Source organism: Dasypus novemcinctus, chromosome 8 (genome assembly GCF_030445035.2).
Source record: "Dasypus novemcinctus isolate mDasNov1 chromosome 8, mDasNov1.1.hap2, whole genome shotgun sequence".
NCBI classification, from domain to species: Eukaryota; Metazoa; Chordata; class Mammalia; order Cingulata; family Dasypodidae; genus Dasypus; species Dasypus novemcinctus.
Genome location: NC_080680.1, coordinates 15,228,501 through 15,254,490, shown reverse-complemented (window position 1 = coordinate 15,254,490; position 25,990 = coordinate 15,228,501). Strand labels below are relative to the sequence as shown.

Here is a 25,990-nt window from a genome sequence, read left to right as displayed (position 1 = left end):
ACTCCCATGACATGTATGTTGTCATGTTTCATGTTATCATTCAACTCCCTGAGTCCCTGCTCAAATTTTTCCATTCTTTTCTCTCTCTCTGTTCTTTTCTCTGTTCAGTTTCAGCTCTTCTATCTTTTGCATCACTTATTCTTTCGTGTATCATTTCAGGTCTCCTCTTGTATACCTCTGATATGTTTTCGACTTCACCTATTGGGTCTTTCATTCCCTTTAGCTCCATTATTTTTCTATTCAGGTTTTCAAATTCTTCTTTGTGCTCGCCCAGTGTCCTCTTGATGTTCTTTGTCTCTTTATTCATATTTTCTTTGAACTCATTGATTTGATTTAGGAGATTTGTATGGACCTTGTTGATTGTTTCAAATTCTGTGTCTGATCTGAGGCTTGGATATATTCTTTTGTTTGGGTCATTTCTTCCATTTTCTTGGTATGGCTTGTAATTTTTTGCTGATGTTTAGGCATCTGATTATGATGGTAAGTTTATTCTAATGCTTAATTGTTCTCTCTCTTAGATAGGAATTTAGTGGCGGGAGGCTGTTTTACTGACATTCTTTGATTCTTGTTTCAGCCTGTTTTAGCTCTTTGGAATTATCTCTGGTTAGTTGCTCAAATCTGGGCCACCAACCCAGTAATGGGTTGCAGATCCGCTTCCTAGGGCCTTGGGGAGGGAGGCTGTAAAGTCCTGGAAAAGCCTTATTTATTTCCTTTTAATTTCTTCGCACATACTTCCTTGGCCCACCAACAGATGGCGCTCCTTGACAGCCCTATTTAAATTCTGGTTGGAATGTGTTTGCTGCAACAGGGACAGCAACAGAGCTACGAGATCCTGCCTCAAGTCTATTTAGAGCCTGGCAATTCAAACTTTCTTGGAGGCTCTTCTCTAACCTTTGCCTGCAGCATCCTCTTTCCTGGGTAGGAAATAATTTCATTCCTATTTGCATCTTCAACATCCAGTCTCAATAATGGGAGGGGGCTCAAGAGGGTTGGAGCTCTTCCATCGCCTGCCAGCTTCCAGGGCAAACCGTATCATAGCCCCTCCTTGCCTGGAAGGACTTGTGGGACACAGCAGAGCAGGTTTGTTGGGAGAAGCTGAATCAGCCTTAGGCTGCATCCCTCTCTCTGCCCTCTCCTGGGGAGTTAGTTAGGTCCTTGCAGCCTGTACTATCCATAGCCACCGGCCAGAGACCAGACAGTTGAAAGCTCTCTGCTTCTAGGGTGGAAAGATGGGCACTGGCAGCTGCAACTCCAGCTTTCACTCACAGGTTAAGCTTCTTTTCCTGTGCCCCTCTGTCTTTTGAATGACGTCCAACCTTCTCCTGGTGCCCAAAACTCTAAAACATTTTTTTCAGTCAGTTTCTGCCTGCCCTCTAGCTATTTTTCTGGGAGAGGAGTGTCTCTTTAATCCTCCCTCTTCCTAGAAGTCACACCATATTCTTAACCATTGTAACATACAGACATTTTTGCATTGTCTACCTGGGTTTTGTGTCATAGGTAGAAGGACCTTCCCTATTCTTACATTATCAGAAAAATTTCTTACAATTTCCACAGTTTTTTCTAGTATTGTTATGGGGTTTTTTGCCTTTTGCATTCTTCTTTCTTTCCTTTTTTCCTTTTCTTTTCCATTTATATATTTCATTTGTTTAGATTTTACCCTCTTGTAAGGTGGAGGTATTATTTTACTTAATGTTTTTCCAGATGACTATCCCTTCAATGAACTAACATTCATTGAATAGCCTGCCTTTCCCTGTCAAATTTGAAAGACCACTCTACACTAAATTCCTTTAAGTATTTAAGTATATTTCTGAACATTCTATTCTTTCACCTAGATCAGGGGTTCTTAACCTTTTTTTGTTCCGCAAATTCCTTTGCCAGTTAGGTGAAAAACACGGACCCCTTACAAAGTCCACACTAAACTGTGTATTATTTAATAAATATATCACAACCACACCAGCACATCCCCACAAGAATAATGTTGTTGTTTTTTTTAAATTTTGATTCAAGCTCATGGACCCCTTGTTAAGAACCCCTTACCTAGATGAACCTGTCTCTTAATTCATACAACGTTACTATATAACTTTATTGTAGTTTTTTGAATGTCTGGTAGTACTTGTTCCGCTCAACCCTCTTTATTTTTTTCAGAATTAACCTATTATTATGTATTGTTGCTGCTGCTGATTTGTGTGGTTTGGTTTCGTTGATCTGCGTATCTCCTTTTCTTTAATATTTTTCAATATTAAAGTTTTTCTTTTTTATTGTGGGTAATTTCTTTACTTCTGGTTTTTGGTTCCCTAATTATTTTTGTTTATGTGATAGATCAATAATATGCTTCAAAAATACAAAGAATAGATAAAATGTGTATATGTGAGATGCCAGGACTAAGTAAACAAATACTTATGTACTCACCATTCAGCTTAAGAAATAGGACATTATTAATGCATTTGAAGACACTTCCCATTTGTTTCTCTCTCCCCCAACTTAAGATCACCACTCTTTGAATTATGGCTATGTTTAATTTTCTCTTGCTTCCTATGTATACTACATAGATATGTAATTGCAATGCTAAACCATTACTTAATATTATTTAATTTTTTCCTTTTGAATTTTATATACATATCCTACTATAGTTATTCTTCTGTAATTTGCTTTTTTCACTGAACATTGTGGTTCATTCATTTCATTGCTATATAATATTCTATTGTGTGCTAATACCACTGTATTAGTTAGCCAAAAGGGGTACTGATGCAGAGTACCAGAAATCTGTTGGCTTTTATAAAGGGTATTTATTTGGGGTAGAAGCTTACAATCACAAGGCCCTAAAGAGTCCAACTCAAATTACCATAAAGGTACTTTCTCACCCAAAGTCATTTGTGTCTGCAAGGATTCAGCCTTCTTTCTTCCTCTTAAGGTTCTGTGGTCCCACCTTCTTCCGATCTCAGCTGTAGGCTGGCATAAAGCTTGTCACTTTTTGGGGGGCTCATTCCTTCTGGTCTGTGCTGCTCTGGTCTCTCCACAAGGTCAGCTGTAGACTATCAGGCTCATCTCTCTTCCTAGGGCTCTGTCTATGGAGCACTCTGTTTTCCTGTGTATCTGCTTCTGTGTTCTCCTTCTCCATGTGTTTACTTCAATTTGAGAGTCTGTTTTATCCCCACCAAGGCAGTGGGTTCTCAACCCTGCATGCTCAAATGACATGTTCAAATAAAAGCCCTAATCTTGATTTAATAAAGTAAAAGTGAAACCTCTGAATCTGATACAATCTAATACACCCAGAGGAACAGACCAATTTACAAACATAATCCAGTATCTATTTTTGGAATTCATAAACAATACCAAACTACCATAACCACCATTTATCTGTTTTCTTCTGTGAATAGACATTTAAATTGTTACCAGTGTTTGGTATTTGAAAAATAATGCCATCAATGTTCTTGAACTTGTCTTTTGGAGAACACTTGCCTGGATTTCACTGGAGCATATACCTTCGGGTAGAATTGCTGGTAAAAGGGTATTGTTTTCTTTAGTTTTACAAGATGCCAACTTATGCTCTAAAGTAGTTATACCAATTTACATTCTCACCAAGAGCTGGTAAGGGTGCCAGTTCTTTTAGATATTCTTAATACTTGAAATTGTTCAGCTTTCCCTCCCCAATTTAATAGGTATAAAATGGCATTACTTTGTGAAATTTATTTACTAAAGAAGCTTAAAATGTTTTCAAATGTTTTTCAGCAATTTGAATTTTTCTTTTCTAGGATATGCCCATTCGTGTTTTTTGCTCATTTTTCTCTTGGTTTGTCTTTTTCTTACTAATTAGGAGCTCTCTGTATATTCTGGATAGTGATCTTTTCTTAAATCAATGTGACAGTGTCATAATATTTCAGTTGATTCTCAGGTTTTCTAGTTACATATATATCATGTGGAAATGATCGTTTTACTCTCTTCTTTCAAATTATTTTTGAGGGAATAGTTACTTATTTCAAAAAGACATTTTGTAAATCTTCAGTGTCCAACCACTCATTTGTCTTTTTCCTAGTTAGCTTCCAAATAACCCACATGAAATTAAAGTATATATAAATGCAATATGCCATGTGATTTAAAAAATCAACAGAAAATTAAAAAACAGACATCATACAAACCACTAAATTGGAGTGGGGAGATTGGGTACAGAGAGAAATTTTTAAAAGACTGGTCACAGACTTCAAGAAAGCAAGAGAGAACACTCACAGTGGGGAGCAGCTAGTACTCCCCATTCTAACAGAAGCAAAGTCCCAAAAGTTGTCTGTATATCAATTCAGGATTTCTTCATCATTCATTTGTACAAACACCATTTTTAGAGGTAGCATTTTCAGACCTAGGAAAGAATCGGAAGGGCCCAGGATATATTTGACTTGACCAAATCAGTAGCAAATATTCTTTTGTTAAGGTGGGCATAGTAGACACTTTATCATGTCGAGCACATGATCCATTCTGAGACCGGGCGATGGGCAGAAAAAAGATGCAAAACCGTTACAATCTCAGAAAAGGTGTCTTGGTATTTCTTTATTTTGTTCATCCTTGGTTAAATGAAAAATAAAAACTTAAAAACACACCCCAATATACAATAAAGCTGAATGTGTTTGGGGTTGGGGGAGTTACTTGCTTCTGGAATCACTTTTCTGGTTAACTGCCCCTTGGTACAGAACAAGAGTTTTTCCCTAATCTACATTTGGTTTTTTAATAAGGCAGGCTAATATCTCCTTTTCTTCTCTGGTGGAAGAAAGGAGCATTAGGCAGAAAAATTACCTTCAGAAGTGAAAAAGGGATTAGAAACAGCTTGAGAATTGTAGAATCATTTGGAATATTTTATAAATGGTTGATATAAAAACAATATAAAGGTAATTTCAAAAATGTGTACACATCAGCACTCTTTAAAGACACATACACTGTATTCCCCTTCCTTAAAATATCCTCAAATGCATAGTGCCTCTAGCCTAGTCAGGATCAAGATTAATATATGAAATTTTACTTTATTTCTGTACAGTGGGAAGGAACAAATGGAGATTGAAATATTTAGTTAAAAATCTAACAAGATATGTGCAAGAATTGTGTGCTGAAAGCAATAAAAGAACTGATTAAATTAACTGAGGAAGAGGTATTGGCAAAAGAATAGACATATAGATCAATGGAACCAATGGGAAAGTTCAGATATAGACTCTTAAATTAATGTCAGTCGATTTTTGTCAAAGGTAATTCAATGTAGAAAGGATAGTCTTTTCAATAAATTCTGCTAGAATAAAAAATTCAGAAAAGTAAAACTTTAAAAAGAAAGTATTAACTTTTGAGGAAAAGTCAAGGCATACAAGGGTGTTTAAGCCCTTTTTTTTTTTCTTTTTAACTATACACTAATACATCTTTGGTATGTATTTTGGCAGTCCTTGAGAGAAGAGCTCCAGGATGGAACTCTTATCAGACAATCTGTAATTGTAGTTTTTTAGATTCAACCTTTGTCTTTATGATCCTGCATTTTTTCTTTTTGTACAAAAGTTTATAAATCCCTAACTCTCAGAGAGGTTAAAAAATACTATCTGATCATTTTATAAAACAATCCTCAAGTGAGCCCTGGTGTTGAATCTATCCTATACCTTAGATTATACTACAATAATCATTTACTCTTTATTTTTAAAACTAAACATTTTATCGTGGGATAATTATTGATTGGCATGTAGTTAAAATACAGAGAGACCCTTTACCCAATGCCCCCCAATGGTAACATCTTAAAAACTGTGGTACAGTATTACAGCCAGGAGGATATTGCCATCAACACAGTCAAGATAGAAAACATTTCCATCATCATCAAGGCTCTCTCATGTTGTCTTTTAATGCTACACCAGTCTTCTTTTCTCTCTCCCACCCCCATCCTGTCCCTAAATTCTTGTCAACCACTAATCTGTTCTCAAATTTCCCAATTTTGTCATTTCAAGAATGTTATATAAATGGAATCATACAATATATAACCTTCTGGAATTGGCTTTTTTTCACACCATATAAATTTCCGTGGATATATCTAGGTTGTTCCATGTATCAAGTTTATTCCTTTCTATTACTGATTTCCATGGTATGGATATGTCACAGGTTATTTAAGTCATTGTCCCTTAGAAAGACATCTTGGTTACTTCCAAGCTACTACAAATAAAGCTGCTGTAAACTTTCCTATATGTGTTTCAGTGTGAACATAGTTTTCATTTTTCTTAGAGAAATGCCCAGGAGTGGAATTGCCGGATCATCCAGTAAGCACATAATAATTTTTTTTTAAACTACCCCGCTCTTTTCCAGGGTGCCTGTACCATTTTATATTCCCACCAGCAATGTATGCGTGATCCATTTTCTCCACATCCTTGCCAACAGCATTTGATGTTGTCACTATTTTTTATGGTAGCCATTCTGATAGGTGTGGAGATTCTAGTTTTCATTGGCATTTCCATAATGGTTAATATTGTTGAACATCTTTTCATGTGCTTATTTGCCATTTGTGTATCCTCTTCATGAAATGTCTTTTGCCCATATTCCAATTGGATTGTTTATATACTATGGGTTTTTAAGAGTTCTAGATGCTAGTCTTTGTCAGATATGTGTTTTGCAATGACTTTTTTCCCAGTCAGTACCTTCTATTTTCATCCTCCTAACTGCATTTTCACAGAGCAAAAGTTTTAAATTTTGAAGTCTAATTTATCAATACTTTCTCTTTATGGGTAGTGTTTTTGGTGTCATATCTAAAAACTCTTCCTTAAACCCTAGATCCTGAAGATTTTCTCCTATATTATTTTCTAAAAGTTTAGCTTGACTTTTAACTCTTTGAGTTAATTTTTGTATGAGTTTGGGGTTTAGGTTCAGGTTTATTTTCTTACCAATGGATATCTAGTTGCTCCATCACCATCTTTTTAAAAGACTATCTTCATCCATTGAACTACCTTTGCGTCTCAAAAATCAGTTGGTCATGTTCTAAGGTTATTGCTGGGTTCTCCATTCTACTCCATTAAGCTATATATGTTATCTTTCTGCCAGTACCACATAATCTTGATTACTGTAGGTATATAAAAAGTCTCAAAATCAGAAAGAATGATTTCTCCCACCTTATTCTTTTTGAAAATTGTTTTGGCTATCCTAGTTCCTTTGCCTTTCCATATATATTTTAGACTATTTTTACTATATTTTAAAAAAAGCCTTACTGGAATTTTAATAGAAATTAAACCTGTATATCAATTTTTGCCTCTTTTTAAATGGAATTGTTTGTCTTCTTACTGTTTTGCAAGGGTTTTTTATATATTCTGGATTCAAGTTTATTAGATACGTGATTATTTTCTCCCAGTCTTTTACTTTCTTAATGGTTCTTTTTGATATATAAAATTAATTTTGTTAAGTTCAGTTTATGTATTTTTTTCTTTTAGGGGTCATGCTTTTGTTAACAAGTTAAGCATTCTTTACCTAATCCAAGATTTCAAAGATTTTCAAAGAAAATTCTGTTTTCTTCTAGAAGTCTTATAGTTTTACTTCTTAGGTTTAGGTCTATGATTCATTTTGAGTTAATTTTTGTATGTAGTGTGAGATTAGGCTCTACGTTCACTTTTTTTTTCCTCTACAGGTATCTAATTGTCTCAGCACCATTTGTTGAAATAATGATCATTTCCCCCATTGAATTACATTAATACCTATATTAGTCACCCAAAGGGGTGCTGATGAAAAATACCAGAAATCTGCTGGGCGTTATAAAGGGTATTTATTTGGGGTGGGAGCTTACAGATACCAGGCCATAAAGCATAAATTACTTCCCTCACCAAAGTCTATCTGGAGCAAGATGACTGCTGATGTCTTTGAGGGTTCAGGCTTACTGGGTTCCTGGGGCTTGCTTTTCTCTGGGTTTAAGGTTCCTTTCTTCCTGGAGCTGACTTCTCTTTCCTCTGCGTGCTGACTTCCCGGGTCTTCAGCATCAAACTCTAACATCAGAAATCCCCCACTCTATTCTTCTCCGTGCCTTTTATCTGTGGGTGGGGACGCAACGCCCTGATCATAACTCAGTCATGCCCAGGAACAGATCAGATTACAAGCATAATCCAATATTTCTTTTTGGAATTCATCAATTATATCAAACTGCTACAATACCTTTGTCAAAAATCAGTTGACCCTAGATATAGAGGTTTGCTTCAGGATTCTAAATTCTATTACATTCATCTGTATACCTGCCTTAAACCATTACCACACTGTCTTGATTACTGTAGCTTGCAGTAAGTTTTGCCATCAGGTAGTGTAAATCCTCAAACTTTGCTCTTTTTCTAGATTGCTTTCACTATTGCAAATCCTGCATTTCCATAAAATTTGGGGAGTCAATGTGTCCATTTCTACAACCATAATCATTTAAGCATTGCATTTAAAGCATATTTGTTGCAGGCATGTGGTATGGGCTCAATAAATGCTAAATGTTGTTCTTTTTCTCTTAGTAAAAATTTATAGCCTTATTAAGTGACTTAGATACTTTATAAGTATACCAAGCATAATTCTGCCTATCCCGGTTTTCAAATATTCCATCCCTTTACTTTCCTAAGCATTTTTATCAGTCAGATCATGTGTTATAATTTAGAGTTGATCTAAATTTTAAAAATATGATAGTAGTATTTTAATATCATTTTAAGACATGCCTGGCTTTGTTGTCTTTATTTCAGACTTATAAGCTATCTGGTAAATATAATGGGCTCATTTTTGAGGAAAAAAACTTAGAAATGTGTTTCTTTTTTAAAAATACGTGGAAAATATGAGATAAGCAATTACCTAATTTCAAATGCTTAAATTTGACAGTATATATGGGCAGAGACAGTAGAATCCCAAGAGCTAGAGGGTTACATTGACCAACTAATGGTGCGTCTCTCCACAACTTTGTAAGTATCTCTCTGGAGAAGCAGTTTTCTCATCTTAAATTAAAGGACTTTAAAGAAGCCTGCTTCCAACTGTGATTCCTTTATGCTTTCTCTGCCACCTTCTCTTTGCTGCCTATTATTTGGGGGGATTACTCATATCATCATATCTAACCCTCTTCTTTAATCCCATGTTAAAATTCTTGAAGTCACCTTTGAGACTTAGTTACATATTTACTTTGCAAATATATAATCTTGCTACAGGTACCCTTTAGATAAAAGAAGTTGTTTTTTGTCCCTTCCAACTTTTGAAATATTAGGAAGTGTGGATAGGAGTGGTGGGTATATGGACTCAGGAAGCCAAATTCTAATTGCTTAAGTTTCTACAAGTTAAAAGTTAATGAAAATTTATTTAAAAAATTTTTGAGGACAGGGTTACTCTGCTGGTGGCAGAGGTCTGGCTGGGGCTACTATGTCTAATTGGTAGAATTAGTGGGTGAGTGAGCAAATGAATAAATGATTGACTATTTCTATGAATGGGTGGGGTGCAGATAGGGCAAGGGAAAATAGGAGTAGGAAGGGGAGGAGGCATTTCTTCAACTAGTTTGACCTCTGTGGTTGAATTGTAGGATACTAGTGCACTTAAACCATAAAGAAAAAAAACTCATCTTTGTTCATTTTTTGGATTTTTTAAAATTTAATTTTGAATCTAGGTTGAATAAACCAACATAGCTCCTACTACTTTGAGAAATATTTTAATAATTATTGAACAGCATTAATACTTGTATAATTCACTAAATGATAGAATTTAAGTACTAAGAACTGTGTAGGATTGCCTTGATCTCTTATAGAAGATGAGAATGCCATCTTTCCTTCCTCTTCCCTAGAATAAATTAGCTGAGAGTTACTGTATTTTGCTCTTCAACATACTGATTTATCAGTATTTCAAGTGGTTACCAGAAAACATAGTTGATGCTTACAGTTAGTTGCCCCTGCGCTGGGATGGTGAGGCCATCTGCTCCCATTAGCACTGTGCTAGGGCTTCTTGAGTCTCAGAAACTCCCCCTCCTGGTAGATTCCGTTTTCTGGGTTCTCTACCTTGGCCACCTCATTAGGGCCATTGAGCTCTAGCAGCTGCATTTTGCTGTGTGATTCTGAAGAAGCTTTTGAGTTTCATTCTCTTATGTTTTCCATGTAAGGAATTCCACACTCTCTTACTTCAGTTCTGACTCACCACTGAAAATGTGAGTCAGACAGCCAAGCATGGGTAATGAGAACACAGTATATATACAACAACACATTATCCTCCTTTTATAAGAGTGTCAGTGACCAGCACAGTATATGTATGAACACATTTATATGCAACAAGAAAAGTAAAAATAATACTATGCTAGTAGTCAGGGTAGTGGTTACCTTTAATTTTTTTATTTTTTTCTCCCCCCCCTCCCCCTTTGTGGCTTTTTGTGTGCTCTCTGCTCTCTGTGTCAGTTCAGTGTACATTCTTCTGTGTCTGTATTTTATTTCCCCTGCCCCCTTGCAGCTTGCTTGCTGTCTGCTCTCCGTGTCCATTCACTGCGGGCTCTTCTGTGTTTTCACTTGTCTCCCTTTTTTGGTTGCGTCACCTTGCTGAGTCAGCGAGCCTGCCTTCACAAGGAGGCTGGGGACATGAACCAAGGGTCTCCCATATGGTAGACAGGAGCTCATCTGATTGAGCCACACCTGCTTCCCTAGTGTTTACCTTTTGAGGAGCTAGAGACTAGAAAGGAACCTTAGGTGCTTAATGTGTTGGGTTTTTTTTTCTTAATCTGGATGTTAAATAAGTGTTTCCACTATAAAAAATTATCAAGCTGTATACTTATCATCTGTGCACTTTTCTGAATGCATATAAAATTTCAATAAACAGCTTTTAAAAAGTCAACAGTATAGGGGAACGGATGTGGCTCAAGCAGTTGGGCACCCACCTCCCACACAGGAGGTCCCAGATTCAGTTCCTGGTGCCTCCCAAGGAAGACAGGCAGACAATGAACAGACAGACAAGGGAGCCATCTCGGGGGTGGGGGAGTAAAAAGATAATACACAAAAAAAATCAACAGTATAGATTCATCTACCAATTTACAGAAAATTCAGGTGACAGAAGATTTTGTCAAAATATCCTACAAGAAAGCAGTAAGCAAAATCCAGACAATGGTTTCTTAGGTGTGATAGGAAAAGGAACAAACAAACAAACCAACTAAAAAGATAAATTAGACACCATCAAAATTTAGAACTTTTGTACATCAAAAGACACTATCAAGAAAGTGGAAAAACAACCCTCAGAATGGGGGGGAATTTGCAAATCATGTATCTGATAAATGGTTTATATCTAGAGTATATGAAGAACTCATACAATTCAATAATAAAAATAAAAGCAACCAAATAAAACATGAGCAAAGGACTTGAATAGATATTTCTCCAAAGATATTCAGATAGCCAATAAACACCTGAAAAGATGTATAACATCATTAGTCATCAGAGAAATGCAATTCAAAACAATAAGTTACCACTTCACAGTCACTAGGATGACTATCATCAAAAAGACAGACAATGCCATGTGTTGAAGAGGATGTGAAATCCTTATATATTTCTGATGGAAATATAAAATGGTGCAGCCACTTTGGAAAATACTCTGGCAGTTCCTCAAAAGAAACATCATGTTTCCATATGACCCATCAACTCCATTCCTAGGTATATACCCAAGAGAAATGAAGACATAAGTCAACTCAAAAACTTGTACAAATTACAGACTATAGGTGGGTATATAATTTTAAAGCTTGGTTTAATAAACATCCCCTCCTCACCAAAAAAAAAAAAAACCCTGGTAATTTGGAAGGTCATTTTATTATTTTGTCTACATTTCCTTCTGTAGTAAATTCTCCATAATAAAAAGGTATACAGAAAAAAAAGTCTCTGGTACTCAAACCCAAAGTCTTTTTTTTTTTTTTTAAGATTTATTTTATGTTTATTTCTCTCCCCTTCCCTTCCCTTTCAACACCCCCCCCCCCCCCGCCGAGTTGTCTGCTGTCTGTGTCCATTTTCTGTGTGTTCTTCTGTGACCACTTCTATCCTTATCAGCAGCACTGAGAATCTGTGTTTCTTTTTGTTGCGTCATCTTATTGTGTCAACTCTCCATGTGTGCAGCGCCATTCTTGGGCAGGCTGCACTTTCTTTCACACTGGGTGACTCTCCTTACGGGGCACACTCCTTGCGTGTGGGGCTCCCCTACACGGGGGACACCCCTGCCTGGCACGGCACTCCTTGCGTGCATCAGCACTGTGCATGGGCCAGCTCCACACGGTTGAAGGAGGCCCAGGGTTTGAACCACGGACCTCCCATGTGGAAGGTAGACGCCCTATCCATTGGGCCAAGTCCGCTTCCTAAACCCAAAGTCTTAATATGAGAACTTCATACAACTGGTTGTATTAAGTTCCTTCAATAACACTGAATTAAACTGCATTTGAAAAAAGTACTGTCTGCTCCTACCTCTATGTAATGTAGAGTGTATCATGCATCTGCATACAGTGCTTATGGTCTATGATAGAGCTAAAGGGTAGGGATGAACTACAAGAATGAAAGAAAATATCTATACATTGTGTTCTTAGGATAGGGATAAAGTTTTTCTTTCTTTTCCCTAAGAAGTATCCTTAAGTGATTTAATTCAGAGACATATATGGAGTTAGAATAATGTGCTAGCATTTAGTGTGGGGGAGAAAGAGAAAATGAAAAGAAGACTAAAGCACAGTCCTTAGAACCAAGATGCTTAAATCCTTTGGAGAATGTCAAAGAAAAGGGCAGTCTACCGATAGCTGTAATAATTAGATTATGGTAAGTGCAGAAGAAAAGCAGAAACAAAATACTGCGAAGATTCTGTGGGTAAGAGTCCACGTCTGTTTATGGGAGAAGCAGAAAGAGGAGTTGAGGTTTGTAACTTTTGACATGGACGTTTAAGGTTGGGTGAGATTTTGATAGGTGCAAAGAATGGCAATAACAAGGATATAGAAGCCAGAATATAAAAAGTAATCTTTAGCTGGAGGAGCACAAAATGAGGTAAGCATGAAATAAAAAGCTCAAAATCATTGGCTGAATGTACTGCATAGTATTGAAAGCTAGGTTAAGAAGTTTTTGTAATTCAGTAATCAATGGGAGAATCAGCACCTGGGTTTCCATCTACCTTGGCTGTTCTATGGTCATGGCAGATGGCTCTGGAGTTCAGGGCCATGTCAGTTGGACCTACTTTGGAGTTTGTGTTCCTGAGTGTGATGGAGTTGGACTCAGACTACACATGCCTCTTCTGTTTCTTTTACCGGACCTGTGATTGGCATTTGGGTTGGTGTATACTCAGGTGACCTGAATCTCTGAACTGTCCATGTGAGGGCCAGGCCCTGGACCTCAGCAGACTTGCAGTTCCTACCCTCTGGTTTCTTGGACTTATCCTGGCCAGCTGACAGGGAGGTCAAGAGGGTCAACCACCACACCAGGGAGCCAAGAGTGCCTATAGCTGTAAGCAGGAGAATTGCAGCCGTCATCCATGTGGAATCTAAGCTCCCTCTTGATGGAGAGGGCGATTGGATCATTCCAGGATCCACAGGATGGAGGAATAGAGTATGGATTAGAGTGGACTTACTGGTGTTCTGCTGGGGAACTATTATGATTAGTAAGGGAAGAAATTGTAGTAGTGATGTGGAGAGGGTGGCCACGGTGACTGCTGATGGTAGGGAGACAAAAGAAGAGATATGGTGTGGGGGCATCTTCAGGATTTGGAGTTGTCCTGGTGGTGCTGCAGGGACGGATGCTGGACATTGTGCATCCTGTTGTGGCCCACTGGGTGGACTGGGGGAGAGTGTGGACTACAATGTGGACCACTGTCTATGTGGTGCAGCAGTGCTCCAGAATGTATTCACCAGGTGCAGTCGATGTGCCACAGTGATGGAAGAGGTTGTTGATGGGGGAGGGTGGGGTGGGTAGGGTAGGGTAGGGTATATGGGGACCTCATATTTTATGAATGTAACATTTAAAAGAAAATAAAGAATAAAAAAAATTTATAGAAAAAAGTAATAATCAATGGGAACTCTTAATAGGTTTTTGGTTTCTGTTAATAATTTGTTTTTTAAATTAGACAACTACGTTTACAGAAAAATTATGCTGAAAATAAAGAGTTTCCATTTATCACCCCTATTATTAAATTTTGCATTAGAATGGTACCTTTGTTACAGCTGATGAAAGAATATTATAATTGTACTATGAATAGTCCATAATTTACCTTAAGTTTTACCACCACCCATATCCAAAACTTTTCTGTCACCCCAAACAGAAATTCTATACTGAAAAAGCATTAACTCTCCATTCCCTATTCTTTTTTTTTTTTTGGTAAAGATTTATTTATTTATTTAATTTCCCCCCCTCCCCCGGTTGTCTGTTCTTGGTGTCTATTTGCTGCGTCTTGTTTCTTTGTCCGCTTCTGTTGTCGTCAGCGGCACGGGAAGTGTGGGCGGCGCCATTCCTGGGCAGGCTGCTCTTTCTTTTCACGCTGGGCGGCTTTCCTCACTGGCGCACTCCTTGCGCGTGGGCTCCCCCACGCGGGGGACACCCTTGCGTGGCAAGGAACTCCTTGCGCGCATCAGCGCTGCGCACGGCCAGCTCCACACGGATCAAGGAGGCCCGGGGTTTGAACCGCGGACCTCCCATATGGTAGACGGACGCCCTAACCACTGGGCCAAAGTCCGTTTCCCATCCATTCCCTATTCTAACTTCTGCTCCTGATTAACTGAATTCTACTTTCTGACTCTATGAATTTGCTTATCATACAATGATAGAATATTATTCAGCCATAAAAAGAAATGAAGTTCTGATATATGCTACAACATGGATAAACCTTGACGATGTCATTTTGAGTAAAACAAACCAGACACCAAAAGACAAATATTGTATGATTGTATGATCTCACCTATATGAAATATCTATAATAAGCAAACTACATAGAGACAGATAGTAGATTACAGGTTACCAACAGCCATGTCGGGGGTCGGGAGTTAAAGAGAGAGTTATTGTTTCATGGGTGCAGAGTTTCTGTCTGAGGTGTTGAAAAAGTTGAGGTAATGGATGTTAGTGATGGTAGCACAATATTGTGAATAGATTTAATGCCATGGAATTGTACTTAAGTGTACTTAACCACTTAAAAGTGGTTAAAATGAGAAATTTGAGTTTTATATATATATATAAATTTTTTAAAAAAGAGTAAAGTGAAAAAAAATTCTATCTTCCACCCCAGTTTTCCACTTCTCTTCCTTAGAGATAACTAATGTTACCAGTTTCTTGAGCATCTTTGGAGAGAAATTTAGGCATACACAGATCTGAATTTGTATCCTTTTCCCCACATAAATGGCAGCATATGCTACATATAGAAGATAAGTTTCCAGAAGACTTACACTCTAAATATTTCCTGAGTTAGCATACTTTCTCTCCATCCTTATTGCAATTATTCAATCCATTGTTGAAGAGCACAGGTCTGTTACTTTGTAGAATGTCACTCAATTTTGATTGCCTGGTGTTTCCTTATGTTTAAATTTATGCACCTTTGGCAGTAATTTGATAGAAAGAATATTGTGTCCTTCTTAGATGCTTCACATCAGGAGGCATCTCATATCAGTCTGTGGTACTGTTGGTGAAGTAAATTTTGAACACTTGGTTGAGTCTGCCAAGTTTCTCTATTGAAAATTCACTGATTACTTAATTGACAAATAATCTGTGGGGAGATTCTTTGAGACAATATATATATTGTTTTTCATAAAACATTCACTTTGAGGTTTTTACATACACTGAGGATTTTTGTCTAAATCAGTTATTACTCTGATGATTGGAAAATGATATGTATTAGTTTTACTGCCCCCAAGCTCTGCTGAACTCGAAAGCCAGGCTGCATCAGTAGCACTGTACAGTGCCTCTTGGACCTTTCTCTGCCTCCTAAAGCCTTGTTTATCATTTCCAGTATGCTCAGCTTGCAGTCTTAGAGGAAGTGCATTCCTCTAAGTGCATTCCCAGGAAGAGTGAGAGAGAAAGATTTGGGGCCCAGGGTGATGATATCAGATACCCTCAAGTTGTCTCTATGCCCCCTCTTTCTGGTTCCAGAGAAATAAAACAGTTGCTATACTTTGTCTCATTCCATCTTTTTTCATGAAATTGTTGAAAATTATTTTGGGGATCACATTTCAATGTATTTTATAGCTCTGAATGTTAAGCATATTTTATAACTTTCAGACAAATTTCCTTTGGGATCATGCTGTAAAAAAGCAATGGTGTCAGTGCTACTAAAATATGATTATTTTTATACTGCTAGTCCAACCATATTTTCTTATTAAACTTTGTATTACTGGGACTAAGCTTGGAATATATTATTTTAAATAGAAATGTTTACATTCAATATGTTGGAAACATCAAAATTAGTACTCATTTTAGGATCCAGTAGTATAGAGCTGACAGACATGTATATATTTAGCATTTATCACGTTTTTCCTGATTTGAGAATAATATATGTATATTTTTTTTCCTTACATGAATCTAATCTTATCAAGAGCAAGGGATATATTTTGTTCCTAAGCATGTGGTAGAAATGTACACATGCTAAAAATTGCTATAAAATATGTGTTTATCTAATTAAAATCTTATGTATGTATATAAAACAACAACAAAAAACAGTTGCTAGTGAGGTTGGTGATACTTTGTGTAGCTTCTATGCCTTCAGTTCTCATCTCTGAGATTTTGTCCTTGGACTTACATTTGTTCCAAGACCTTACCGGGTTCTCTTTTTCTTGGGACATGGAATCTAGCTCTTCTGTTTTGAAGCCAAATTTGAACTCTTGAATCTGGAACCCCAGTTTCTTTAGCAAGTCATTCTCTGGAATCAATCCCAGGGTAAGGGCTCTTCTTAAATGCCTTGATGAGAGTACATCAAAAGGAGGTATGGTACTGTCTGGCTTCTCATATCTGTAGTATAATAAAGAACTTGGCTGTTTTTTGTTCTTGGTTTCTGGGAGGTAAACTCTACATCCTTCCCACTTTTTAAATTGAGTTGTTTGTCATTTTATTGGTGAGTTATAGAAAATCTTTATATTTCTGGATATTAAACCCTTATAGAAAATGTGGTTTCCAAATACTTTCTCCCATTCTGTAGATTGTCTTCCTACTTTCATGATGAAGTCCTTTGATGCACAAAGGTTCTAAATTTTTATGAAGTTCCATCTTTTTTCCCCGTGCCTTTGGATGTAAAATCTAGAAACCATTGCCTAACACAGGACCTAAAGATGCTTCCCTATGTTTTCTTCTAGGGATTTTATACATCTTGTTCTTATATTTAGATCTTTGATCCATTTTTTTAAAAATAAATCCCATGAGACAATTATTTAATTTTTACTTTAATCTATAATATAAATTTTAAATTAAAAGAAAAATGTTTTTAGATTTACCATTTCTGGTGCTCTACATTCTTTTATGAAGATCCAGTTTCCATCTGATATTTCCATTCAGCCTGAAGAAATGTGGTATTTCTTTTTTTTAACTTTATTTTATACTTTTAATAATTGAAAATATAAACAAATTTAAGAAGAAAAAAACACAATTCAATAAAAACATACATTTCTCAATTAAATGTACTGGATATATATCCATTTTTTTTAAATCATACAATATGTTACACAATATATTTGGTTCATAGTAATGCAATCATACAGTGTTTGTCCTTTTGTGCCTAGCTTGCTTCGCTCAACATAATGTCCTACAGGTTCATCCATGTTGTCGTAAGTTTTACAACTTCATTTCTTCTTACAGCTACATAATATTCCATCATGTGAATACCCCAAGTTTGTTTATCCATTCCTCAGTTGATGGACACCTTTTGGCAATCACAAATAATGCCATTGTGAGCCATACTAAGAAAATGGAAGACATGGCCCATGCAAAGGAATATATCAAAGCCCCAGAAGAGATGCAGGATTTGAGAAAACTATAATTAGCAAGATGTGCACACATTTCCAAAATCAATGAGTTGAAAGACAGTATGGTTAAAGAGATAAATGACATCAAGAAGACACTGAATGAGCACAAAGAAGAAAATGAGTTCCTGAACAGAAAAGTAACAAAGCTCATGGAAATGAAAGACACAAAAGGTGAGATAAAAAAAAACACTTTATAGGCATACAATAGCAGGCTCGAAATGAAAGAAGAAAGAATAAGTGATACCAAAGACAGAGCAGCTGAAATTGGAGAAAAGAACAGAGAGAGAAAAGAATGGGAAAAAATTGAGCAGGGGCTCAGGGAGTTGAATGACAACACAAAACACAACAACATACTTGTCATGGGAATTCCAGAAGGAGAAGAGAAGGGAAAAGGGGCAGAAAGAATATTTGAGAAAATAATAGCTGAAAACTTCCCAACTCTCACAAATGAAATGAACCTACATGTCCAAGAAGTGCACCATATCCCAATCAGAATAAATCCAAATTGACCTACTCCAAGACCCACACTACTCAGAATGTCAGATGTCAAAGATAAAGAGAAAATTCTCAGAGCAGCAAGGGAGAAGGAAACCATCACATACAAGGGATGCCCTGTAAGACTTGGTATGGATTTTTCTTGAGAAACCATGGAGGTGAGAAGATAGTGGTATGATACAATTAGGATACTGAAAAAGAAAAACTGTGAGCTGAGAATTCTTTATCCTGCAAAATTGTCCTTCAAATATGAAGCAAGTATAAAATATTCACAAACAAACAGAAACTAAGAGAGTTTCCCTAAAAGAATCCACCTTTGCAATAAATATTAAAGGAAGTCTTAAAACCTGAAGTAAAAAGACAGGAAAGAGAAGCCTAGAGGAGAGTATAGAAGAAAGAATAGAGAAATGATAAGCAAAGAATGAAAAGACAGATGAAAATAGGATATGATATATGAAAACCAAAGAATAAAATGGTGGATGTAAATAATGCATTTACAGTAATATAATTGAATATGAATGGATTAAACTCCCCAATCAAAAGATACAGGCTGACAGAATGGATAAAAAACCATGAGAACATGAGCTATCCATATGCTCCTTACAAGAAACTCACCTTAGACCCTGGGATATAAAACAACTGAAAGCAAAAGGTTGGGTTACCACACAAATAGTAACCCAAAGAGAGCAGGTATAGTAGCTATACTAATATTGGACAAACAGACTTTAAATGCAAAAATGCACCTAACCAGGGTGCCCCAAATTACATGAGACAACCTGTGGCAAAACTGAAGAGAGAAATAGACATCTCTACAATAATTGTTGGAGACTTCAACACCCCACTCACATCTTTGATCCATTTAAGTTTGGTGTAAGGTAAGGATTCACCCTAATTCTTTTGCTGTGGAAATCCATTTTTCCCAGCACCATTTGTGAAAGTGACATTTTTTTCGCCATTGAGTGTTCTTGACACCCTTGTGAAAAATAACTTGGCTATAGATGAAATAGTTTAATTTTGAACTCTCAATTAGATTCCATTGATCTACATATTTGTCCTTGTGCCAATACTGTTGTAATTACTGTGGCTTTGTAATAAGTTTAAATCAGGAGGTATGAGTCCTCCAACTACATTCTCCTTTTGGAACATGGCTTTGGCCATTAGGGATCTTTCTTCATAGATTTGATGATTGTCTTTTCAATATCTGCAAAGAAAGCTGTTGGAATTTTGGTTGGGATTGTATTAAATCTGTAAATCACTTTGGTAGAATTGACATTTTAATATTCAGTATTGACATTCCATGAATACAGAATGGCCTTCCATTTATTTAGGTCTTCTTTGTTTTAGCAATGTTCTGTAGTTTTCCACATATAATCATTTATTTACTTGGTTAAGTTTATTCCTAGATATTTGATTCTTTTTGTTGCTATTGATTTTTCATGACTAGTGTATAGAAACCTTAATGATTTTTGTGTGTTGACCACCATTTGTCTGAATTTGCTTATTAGCTTTAGTAGTTTTGTTGTGGATTTTTCAGTATTTTCTCTAATTAGGATTATCTCATGTAAAAAGGAGGAGTTTTACTTCTTCCTTTCCAGTTTGGATGTGTTTTATTTCTTTTTCTTCCTTAATTACCCTGGCTAGAACTTCTAGTACAATGTTGAATAACACTGGTAGCAGTGTGCATTCTTGTTTTATTCCCGATCTTAGTGGGAAAGCTTTCAGTCTTTCACAATCGAGTATGATACTTGCTGTAGGTTTTGCATATATGCCCTTTATCATGTTAAGGAGGTTTCCTTCTAGTCCTAGTTTTCTAAATGTTTTTTTATCAAGAAGGGTGCTGGATTTGCCAAATGTTTTTTCTGCATCAATTGAGTTGATCATGTGGGATTCCCCCCTCCCCTTTATTCTGTTAATATAGTATATTACATTAATTCATTTTCTTATATTGAAGCACTCTTGCATATATTTGATAAATCCTACTTGATCATAGTGTGTAATTCTTGTAATGTGCTATTGGATTCAGTTTCCTAGTATTTTGTTGAGAACTTTTACATGTTTATTCATAAGAGATATTGGTCTGTAATTTTCTTTTGTTATGGTATCTTTATCTGGCTTTGGTATTAGGGTGATGTTTCCTTATAGAATGAGTTGGAGAGTGTTCCCTCCTCTTCAGTTTTTTGGAAGAGTTCGAGTGGGATTAGTGTTAATTCTTCTTGCAATATTTGGTAAAATTTGTCTCCTGAAGCCATCTGGTTCTGGGCTTTTATTTTTGGGTAGGTTTCTAATTACGCAATTATTTCATGAGTTATTAGTCTCTTGAGCTCTTCTGTTTTTTCTTTAGTCAGTGTAGGTAGTTTGTGTGTTTCCAGGATTTTGTCAATTTCATTTAGATTATCTACTTTGTTGATGTACAGTTGTTTATTGTACCCTTGTATAATCCTTTGTATTTTTATGGGATGATAGTAATGTCTCCCCTTTCACTTCTGATTTTAGTTATTTGCATCCTCTTTTTTTGTATTGTCAGTCTAGCTACATGTTTGCCCATATTATTGAACTTTTCAAAGAACTAACTTTTGGTTTTGTTTTTTCAATTTTTTAAAATTCTCTGTTTCATTTATCTCCACTCTTCCTTCTGCTTGCTTTGAGCTACTTTGCTCTTCTCTTTCTAGGTCCTCCAGTTATTAGTCTCTGGTTTGAAATCTTTCTTCTTTTTAATGTAAGCAATTAGAGCTATAAATTTCCCTCTCAGCACTGCCTTTGGTGCATCTCAGAAGCTTTGCTAAGATGTGTCTTCATTTTCATTTGCCTCAAGATATGCCTTTTGTTTCCCTTATGATTTCTTCTTTGACCCATTGGTTGTTTAAGAGTGTGTTGTTTAATTTTCACATATTTGTGAATTTTGCAATTTTCTCTCTGTCATTGATATCTAGCTTCATTCCATTGTGGTCAGACATTATTTTGTGATTTCAGATTTTTAAATTTTTTGCTATTTATTTTGTGACCTAAGATATGGTCTGTCTTGGAGAATGATCCATGAACACTAGAGAAGAATGTATTCTGTTGCTGTTGGGTAAAATGTTCTGTATATCTCTGTTAGGTCTAACTAGTTTAGATTATCATTCAAGACTTCTGTTTCCTTAATGATCTTCTGTGTAGCTAGTCTATCCAGTATTGAAAGTAGTGTATTGAAATCTCCTACTATTAAGTTTTAACCATCTATTGTGTCAATATTTTCATCATATATTTTGGAGGTCTCTCTGCCCTTAGGTACACATATATTTATAACTTTTTTCTCTTCTTGTTTAATTGATCCCTTTATCAGTATATATTGGCCTTCTTGTAGCTTGAAACAGTATTTGATTTAGCATCTTTTTTTTCCTGATATTTGTTGAGTTACTATTTCCATACTGTAGATTTCTTTCTTCTTTCATTTTCAGCCTACAGGTGTCTTTGAATTTAAGGTAAATCTCTTGTAAAAAACATATAGTTGGATCATGCTTTTTATCCTTTCTGCAAATCCCTGTATTTTGACTAGAGTTTAAGCCATTTACATTTAAAGGAACAACTGATAATGCAGGACTTTCTTCTGCCATTTTGCTATTTATCTCTAAGTCTGTACTTAATTTTTCTATCAATGCCTACTTTCATATTGACTTTTTATGTTATATCATTTTGAGTACCTTCTCATTACTTTATGTATATTTTTTTTCATATATTTTGTTTGTGTTTACCATAGAGCTTAAATTTAACATCCTATATCTCTGACAATCACATTGGCTTTGATACCAATTTCACTTCAGTAGCATCCACATACATCATTACCAAACCCCTCACTTCCCCCCACTTTTTTGTTGTATTTGTTACACATTATATCTTTATACATTGTATGCCCCAAATCATCAACTTATCATTACTCTTATGCATTTGCATTTTATCTGTAAGAAGTGGAATTACTTACAAAAAGTACATATAATACTACTGGCACTTATAATTACCCTTATGCTCACCTTTACCAGAGATCTTTATATGTTGCTTCAATCCACTTACTAGTGTCCTTTCCTTTCAGTCTGAAGAACTTTCTTTAGCATTGCTTATAGAGCATATATAGTGGTGACAAGCTCTTCCATACCTTTTCTTTATCTGGGAATGTCTTAATCTTGACCTCATTTTTGAAAGACAGTCTTAATAGGTATAAAATTCTTGGATGGCAGTTGTTTTCTTTCACCACTTTAAAATTTCACCCCACTACCCTCTTACCTCCATGTTTTCTGATCGGAAATTGGCACTCAATTTTATTGTGAGTTCTTGTACATAACACAGTGCTTTTCTTTTGCAGCTTTCTGAAAGTTCTCTTGTACTAGGCATTTAGCAGTTTGATTTTTATGTGTCTGTGGTTAGTTCTCTTTGTCTTTATCCTGTTTGGGGTTCATTGGGCTTTTTGTATGGGCATATTCGTATTTTTTGTTAAATTTAGGACTTTTTCTGCCATTATTTCTTTGAGTGTTCCTTTTGCTCTCCACCCCCACCCCTAACCTTTCTCTCTTTCTTCTCCTTTGGGGACTGTGTTTATTGGTATGATTAGTGTGTCCTATAGGTCTCTTCGAATCTGTTTGCTTTTTTAAATACTTTTTTTTCTTTCTGCTCCTCAGCCTGAATCATTTCCATTGTGTTGTCTTTGAGTTCACTGATTCTTCCTTCTCCCAGTTCAAATCTGCTTTCAAATCCCCCTTTGTTGAATTTTTCCTTTCAATTACTGTGATCTTCAACTCCAGTTTGGTTCCTTTTAAAGTCTCTATCTCTTTATTGAGAGTCTCATATTCTTTACTCATTGTTTTCCTGGTATCCTTTTGTGTGTGTGCTTGTTTGTTTGTTTTTCTGTGTTTTATCTCCTCAAGAATACTGAGGATCATTTTTTAAAGTTGTCCAGTATGTCCAATTCTGATCTTCATTCAGAGTTTCTGGATTTTTATCTTGTTCCTTTCGATGGGCCATTATATTAGTCAGCCAAAGGGGTGGTGATGCAAAACACCAGAAATCTGATGGGCGCTATAAAGGGCATTTATTTGGGGTAGGAGCTTACAGTTACCAGGCCATAAAGCATAAGTTACTTCCCTCACCAAAGTCTGTTTCCATAATTTGGAGCAAGATGGCTGCTGACATCTGTGAGGGTTCAGGCTTTCTGGGTTCTGGACTCAGCGCCTCTGTTTTCTCCATAAGGTCAGCTATAGACTATGAGGCTCACAAGCCTTGCTTCTCTCCACAAGGTCAGCTGTAGACTATCAGGCGAATGGCTCTGTCTCTTTCCCCAGGGCTCCAGCTTAAGACTTCAGCCTAAAACTCCAACATCAGAGACCCTCAACTCTGTTCTTTGCCATACCTTTTATCTGTGAGTCCCCACCTACCTTGGGGTGGTGACTCAACGCCCTAATCATAACTCAATCATGACCAAGTACAGATCACATTACAAGCAAAATCCAATGTTTCTTTTTGGAATTCATCAGTAATGTTAAACTGCTACAGCCATCATTTCAGTTTCTTTGTTTTTCCTTAATCTTTTGTTGCAGAGGGTACATTTTAATATTTTAAAATGTTACTTCTCAGATTTAGTACTTAAGCTGTCTGTTTCTTAAGATTGTATCTAGCTAGAGATATGACTGAAATTTCTTCGAATGCTAGGAGCTAAGAAAAATAAGCAAATCAATGCCAAAAATGCATTTCATAGTCTTTGAAAATTGGCTCTGCTTTGATTAGTGTTTTTCTTCAGAGTTTAGCCCTCATATCAGAGTCTGCTTCTTTTCCCTGGCTGGTGCTTTATCATAGCGTTAGGAATTCCCCTGTTTCTCGGAACTCAAATGCCCCCTCTATTCCCTAGTGCAGTAGACTCTTTCCCCATCTTGGGTGCTATACTGTATGACTTACTGCAGGTAGTCCTCTGCCCAAGGCTGCTTTGACTTTCTTATACAGCTTTAACTGTCTGCAAGCTACTTCTGGCTGCAGGACAAGTTCTGGGAGGGTGAGCCCAAGACAAGTTTCCTCATTCAGTTCTTCAGGTTTCCACCTAATAGATTGGCACTGATAGGCACATGCCCACATGTGCTATACAGTTGAGTTCAAAATCAGATTTGCCACAAGTTATTTACTGTCCCTTCTTCAGTTCCTATATGTAAAATACAGCTATAATAAAGGTATCCACCTCATAGAAATTTAAGTAATCAATACAGTTAGAGTATTTGGCAGAATGCCTGAAAATATCATTAAAACCTCAGCTATTATATTTTTAGTATAATAATAGGATTGTGAAAATATAGTTTCAGGAGAACTGTTAGGTCCACCACAACCATTTAAGGGCTATGTGAGTAGAGAGAAAATGAAGACCTAGGTAAGGCAACTCTTTCAATTAGTAACTCATTTATTTTCAATCTTAACTGGATTTCAAGTGGATATTTCCATTACCATAAAATGGGCTTGTGGCATTTACTGACTGAGCTTTTTGATAAAGATTTGTAACAAATATGGAAGTAAAAAGTTAGAAATTTTCCTAAATGACCAAATTCAAAGAAATATAGTGACAGAAAAAACTTAATTCAGTTTTGGTTATGATTTTTATTAGTGATTTCTTTTGAAACTTATAACCAGATAGACTAACAGCTGTGGAGTGAAAAATACAAGCATTAATTGCAGTAATTTCAGAAATCATTCTGATATTTTAAAATACTTTGCTTTTCTCTTTAGAAAAATATTAGCTACTTTGTTTCATTATTAAGATCATCATTAATCTCAGCTCTTTTTATTTTTGATGATTCTAACCTTAACATTGACCTTCTGATTAATTATTAATTTTGAGCATTAAATTCATCCAGTGGATTTCAATGAAATACTTGGGCTTAAATATGTTCTTATAAGTCCCATGGTGTCCCAATTTTATTTTATTTTTGTCATATTGGGGGAAAATCTATTTATTAAAAGTACTGGAACTTAAGAATATTTTACTTTTAGAATGATTATCAGTGTAGTGTTGTTTTTGTTTTTAAGAAATTGGTAATCTTTTTCTTGTCACTCAGTACTTGCCCATTTTATACTCATGTTTTATGAGCGTGTATGGTTTATAAAGTATGTGCACATACACTTTCATTATTCAGTCCTCATAGCCACCTTATTTGATCAGTATTACCATGGTGAGGAAGTAGGTGCAAGAGATTGTGACCTGCCTGAGACTATAAACAGAACTGGATTTCCAGTTAAGAACTTCCAACTCAAAGCCCTAGATTCCTTGGCTCTTTATCTAACGTTGCTACTACTAGCTAACCTGTATTATTTTGATCTCACTATCATTTTACCTCAACAAATTTCACAGAAGTATTGGTTTTGTTTCATATTTCCTAAGTTATGTCAACATTTATATACTAAACAAATGTTCTCCACAAGCTATCATTTTGCAGCGCCCCATCCCCTATTTGATTGTCACAGCTGGTGCATGGAAAAAGAATTGCTACTGACAATTAGTGAGTAGAAACCAGGGATGAAGGAGTGTCTAAACATTCTACAATGCACAGGACAGTCTCCCCTCCCTAAGAATTATCCTGTCAAATG

At 36.1% G+C, this 25,990-nt stretch overlaps 1 protein-coding gene across 2 annotated transcripts in view; it reads left to right on the top strand.

The window, feature by feature from the left end:
* Positions 1–25,990, top strand: part of CENPP (centromere protein P) — a 431,610-nt gene that overhangs the window by 205,891 nt on the left and 199,729 nt on the right. The window lies entirely within an intron of this gene.